Source organism: Parasteatoda tepidariorum, chromosome 7 (genome assembly GCF_982258835.1).
Source record: "Parasteatoda tepidariorum strain Cologne lab strain chromosome 7, Ptep-v5.0, whole genome shotgun sequence".
In the NCBI taxonomy this organism is placed as follows: domain Eukaryota; kingdom Metazoa; phylum Arthropoda; class Arachnida; order Araneae; family Theridiidae; genus Parasteatoda; species Parasteatoda tepidariorum.
Window position 1 is genome coordinate 101,853,180 of NC_141761.1, and position 6,218 is coordinate 101,859,397.

Consider the following 6,218-nt stretch of genomic DNA (forward strand, 5'->3'; position numbering starts at 1 on the left):
CTTGAGTATAATGAGAGTAAAATGAACTATAAATAGTCAACCCAATACGGGTTCCACATAATTTAGAATGATTCGTTTTTTCCTTCATATTTACACACTAGCTAACTCAAAATTCATTTAGTCCTTTATCTATGGACTATAAAAAAATACCTTTTAGCATTAAATATGTGATTTTATGAAATTTTTCTCATTATATAGACGTCCCTTTCAATGATTTAGTTTATTATTCACTAAAGGTGTTAATTTTGCACATTTGAGAACATCTTTTTCTTCAGTTGAATAGGAATAAATACTGAAACGGAAGTCATTTTATTTTAGATAATCTCATGGGAAATCAGAGAGCAAGCATGGAAACATTTTTTATACAAAAACTGATAAAAAAGGGAATGTTATATTTCCTATTTGAAAAATAAACATAAAATTGATCTTTGGATTTTATGTTTCAGCTTTTCAAAGTTACTTTTAGCAAATTGGCGCTTTCGTATGAGAGCAAATTTGATGGAAAAGTGGCTTTTGTTGCTTTTGTAAGTTGTTGAGGTGTGAGTATCTACAGTGGGCTAAAAGCAATGTTGTGATAAATCACCGTTTTGTCAAAGATAATTATTTTAAATCAAATACTATCCCACACTCTTCAAATTAGAACTATTTTAACTAATGTAAATACAGCAATCAACAGACGTAGAACATTGTAATTGTTTTCCTTTTAATATTGTTGAAAAAATGAAATCAAAAATACTTTTTACATATTTAAAAATATTTTTAGTCTTGCTATATGATTCCTTGTTTAAATAGTGTTTGTATAAACAAAAATACAGCTTTTCTGAAATAAAACTGGTTTACAAAAGCTGGAGCTTTATCCTCTGAGGCCCCACGTAAAAATGGAAGAAAATCAGACGTAAAAATGGAAGAAAATCAGACGTAAAAATGGAAAAAAATGGAAAAGTTATTTAATTGTTCAGCTGACATATTTGTAACCCTTGTTTTGCTGTCATTTTTTTCCCGCTATCTGCGATCTTTGATTTTATATTATTTTAAACTCACACTGACGTGAAAGTCGTTACCTATCTTATAAGTGTCTAATTACTTGATTAAATTGAAATTGAAGATAAATGAGAAATGAAAGATAATCGAGAAATGTAAGCTATTTAATATAAGAATACAATTCCGATTATAAACATTCGCGAGAACATGTTTTCAATTACGGTATGAATGATAATGTAAAATAGTAAATTATTCTTCCCCATTCGTATCATCATCATTGATGCGTTCGAAATCACTTATCTTGCGAACAAAAGTTATCTTTCTCAAATAATTTTCTAAGTTATTCACGTTATTTTTCTCAAAGTGTTAGCTTCTTTGAGATTTGTCGTTCTTCGAAAATATCTGAAATACAACTTTTTTTGTAATTACAAAAAATTAATAAATGTATAAAAAAACAGTTTTAAAATATGAGTTTTTGATTCCTATCAATTCCATGACATAGGTGTCTAAGTCGAAAGGCAAAATCATTTATCAAAACACGCCTTAATTCCAATGAAGATGACTAACTTTTGCACATAAATCTCATTCAAGAAAAATATCTGTTAAAAAGTGTGAAGTTTTTGTAATTATGAAACATTAAAAAAATAAAATAAATTAAACAGTTATAAAGTGTGATTGAAGTAATGAAAGTTTAATGAATAAATGACTTCACCATTTAAAAATTAAGAGTATTTAATACCTGCTTAATTTCATGGTTGTGATGTCTATGAAAGGATGTCAGTTTATCCTATCATTTATCAAAACACGACATACTTCATTTAAGGATCTCCATCTTTTGCACATAAGATTTTTTTTTTTGGGGGGGGGATACTGATTTCCATTTATAGTCCTTTCTACAGATTTTTCTTTTCTTATCATTGTATGAAAACATCTCTGAGAAAATATTTTTTTAGTTTTTTTTAAAAAACTAAAAATTTAGTGAATAATGATAATAAGTAAATATAATTAATGGGTATTTAATACCTGTCTTTTCCACATTAATTATATATTTCTATGGATATCCTTTTGGCCAATGATTTGTCAGGACACGCCATATTTTCTTCGAAAGTGTCCACCTTTTCAACATAAGATTATATTCAGCTTCGTGAGCACTCCTTGCATTTTCACTGACTAAAAATGTTTGCTAAGTTCTTTAACTTTTCATTCTAATACAGAAAACGGATTTCGTAAATTGCTGGTATCAAATCAGTAATACTAGTCAGAGCTTGTATAAAATGTGAAGATTTTCTTTGGGACTAAAAAGGTGTTTTCTTCCTTTTAAATTTAACTCATTGCACCCTTTATTCAAAGTAAAATTCATACATGAGTTTAATTTTTGACCAATCATTTACTGAGGCTTATACTGCATCGATAGTAATTTCCATAACTGTTTTCTTTCAGAAATGCTCACAAACTTCGAATTCAGATGTCGTTTTTCGCAACTTTGCCTCTAATTCTGGCAATAATTTGTATCTAAACGATTTTAAATTTCGATGCTAGGACCAGAATTCAGTTTTCAAATATGTTTAGCATATTCTTCATCAAGCATTAAACCATCATCGCTTCATGAGAAGGAGCAGGGCCAGTGAAAAAGGTCGCCATTGAGCAGATTATGTTCTATGAACATTGCTTCCATGCACATGAAATATTTCCATGGAAGATTTTAGAAAGTCAAAACCTTTTTTTTTTTTTTTTTTTTTTTTTTTTTTTTAAACAGATTTCAGTTGCGTTGGTTTCATTTTAACCTCAAAGTCTTTAAAACTAAATTATCAATGCAGTTTGTAATTTTTGTTCTATATTACTAGTTTTATTATGTAAAATAACTTAAGTCCATTTTAACTCAAAGCAATTTAACAATTTCATTCTTAACGTAATAGTATCTTGGTCTTATATATTAGAGACTTCCTTCGATGCGAAGCTCGAGGAGACTTTTTCGAAAAACTAAATATGTTGTTCTCGGTTCGAATGCTTCAAATATATTACAAGATAATAATATTAGTCATACTTAAACAAATAAAAATCAAAAATATTTAAATTAAAAACGGAGTAGAACAGTAATTTTTACCTTAAAATGAAAATACTCCAAGCTCTACACAGTTTGACAAGTATTAAGCAAATCTTTAATTGCTCACCTCGGTATTACCTTCGTTGTTGATGCTAGAAACAAAAAACACAGATAACAGCTTTGTTATCATGCGAGATCAAGGCATTATCTGCCTTAAGATCTAAGTGACAAATCTCATTTGAGTGCAAATATGTCAAACCACACAGAGTGTTATAAAGCCATGATTTTATGCATTCTAGAGCACTTGGCTGATTGAAAATGGCCTGTCAAGGACTGCATGTAACAAAGTGTCCTTTAGCATGAGCGTCACAAAAATTGCTATATCTGGGTTATTGAAGCTGAAGTATTCTAGGAGTGGGATAATGTTTGGGTGAAACAATTTTGGCCAAATTTCAGTTTCATTTGCTTTAGCTACTTCAAAGGCGACAACTTTAACGGCAACTTCTCTGCCGGAGAAGTCAATCATTTTGTACACATCGCCAAAGGCGTCAGACCCAAGCTTGTCGACGCATACAAACTGATTGGCTTCTAGGATTCTCATGGCATCTCTTCTGTGTTGGTAGTATTCTCCTGATAAATCAGGGTCCTGCTAAATCTTCTTGATCCCAATCATCATCACTCTGCGTGATAACAGCGAATCTTCCCATTTCTCAATCTTTTTATCAAAACGCATGAAATCAATTCCCAAAATCAATTTGCTGTTTAGCAAGAACTCTTTAAAAAAACCTTTCAATCATGAAAGTACAAGTTAGAATGGCCAACAATGCTTCTTCAGAAAGGGTTTATATAGTGCTTTAATAATGCATATGGTTTATTGTTCATGAACTAACAATTTAAATCTAATTGTTAGGAAGTAGTTACAAGTTTTGAACAAGGAAATTTCGTTTAAGTTTTATGTTGCTAAAAGTTTTAAAATATGAATTCATAGTCAGAAAAATAGTAAAATGACTTTGAAGTGAAACATTTATATTGTTGAAATTTCGCTATAAAATTGTATTTAAAACCACTATATGGAAACACGAATATTTAAATACTTGTAAATTACACGTATCTATACAATCTTATTATATCTTTTCTGAATCATAGTTAAAAATTAATTTAAAATATTATAAAAAAGTCTTGATATTAAAGCAATAGTGAGCGTCTTGATATTAAAACAATAAAAAGGTAGATATCGAAATCTTTCAAAACCAGTTTTATTTCTATGAAATATTTCTAATAATCGACTTTTTAATAACCTAAAGCTACATCAGTGACCCCTTTTGGGGGTAGGCATTAATAAGTTAAGTTTAAAAAGAAAACACTAGTGTTTAATTACAAATACAAATATAGATACTGAGTAAATGTGATTATTCTCTAGCCTCCCCCCCCCCAAATACATGATTCAGATTAAAAAAGTTCTACACTTAACTTATACAATGAAACGTATTTTAAACGTGCACAAATAATAGGTGTAATGTTAAAAAGTGCTACACCTTACATTGGTTTCATTTAATATGCCTTCATTTTTATTTTACTTTACAAATATCCATTATTTAACTGAAGATATAACAGTAAATTCAATTAACTATATCAATGAATCAAATGAAAAAGTTACAAACTACAGCATTTGCGCTAAGTACAGCAATGTAGCTAAGTCTAGCATCGATCACTCCATGTCCAACCAATATCTTTTATTATTTTACCTATATATAACTCATAGTGAGAAACGAAAGTAAAGTGTGTAAAAAAAAAAACGGACCATCCTAAATTATTTTTCATTTAATGATCGCATCTTCCCGTTTAGGACTCATTCTTAATGGTTCGAGAGGGTGACCTCAAATATGCTAAATAATTAGTACAGACGATATTTTAAGTTACGAAATCACGCTCAAAAAGTACTTTCTCTGAATATAATTTATAATTTGAAAATAAAATTCTGAATAACGTAATTTAAAACGCTTTAGTTCTCTTGGTTTGAAAGATACGTTTCGTATTTATTTACGTCATATATAAAAGTTCCCTGGCAGAAGTTAACTTCATTTAAAGAATTCGTCAACAGTTCAGAAAATCATAGAAGATAGTTTTAGTGCAGATAAGGAAATTGCAGAACAAGGTATACCGAACTCGGAGAGTGTGTGTTTAACAAGTGCTGTGGGTGTAACAAGTACTGCTTGTTCGAGAATTCAGTCTATCATCACTTAAAAGAGCTTTGAAGGAAAAAAAATATTCATGTTTACTCGAAACATAAAATTTATGCGAATTTGAATTTAAGAACGAGCAATAAAAGTATAAAATATTAATGAAAATTCGTAGATTTTTAGGATATTTTTTCGTACCTTCAACACTCAGTTTCAGGTTTTCTTTAGCATCAGAGTTATTCTAGTTTGTATTCAATTTCGTTCGAAAATCGAAAAATCACAAGCAACTTGAAAAATAGAATGAATTAATGTATAGGAATTAATGTAAAGACATGATTCCCTATTATTATCAACTGAAAAACAGTCTATATAAATTAGTATTTGGGATGGAAAATCTTTCTGTAATATGGGATACATAGTTAATTAATGTGAAATTAAGTGAGAAGGCTTACTGTAATCAATTTTATTTTTTATTATAACCGCCGTTGAATAGTAGACCCACTTTTGGGATTATAACTATTAATGCTCAACTCCATAGCCTTGTAATGTTGAATCTAATCCAGTAGACAAGGGAACTCCTGTCTCTAGAAGTGGCACAAACTGGCCTTAGTGGAGGACTTTTTAAAGGAACTAACTCGCATTTTCGTTATATTAAGAGGAAAACTACTTAAACTTCCCACAGTTAGCCCGATCGCAATGGGATTCTTACTTATAATCTCAACAACTGACCGTATTTTATATCAGCATTGTGGTCAGTAAGAGTTGGGAACAGAAAGGGTCAAATCTCTTGAGTCATTACTGCTCTAGTTAAAACATTTTCTGATTCTCATTCGCAAAAATATTTCGAAAAATTGTGCGGTGATTTTCAGTTGTTTTTCTTTGGTTAACAGCTTTGCTGTTTATAGTCCCATCCGTTTCAAATTTTCTGAACTAAAAACACTTACTCTGTTAGGAATATTTTATGCCTCGTCCACATACACTTGCACCGCATACACTTTTTAAACTCAACTGTT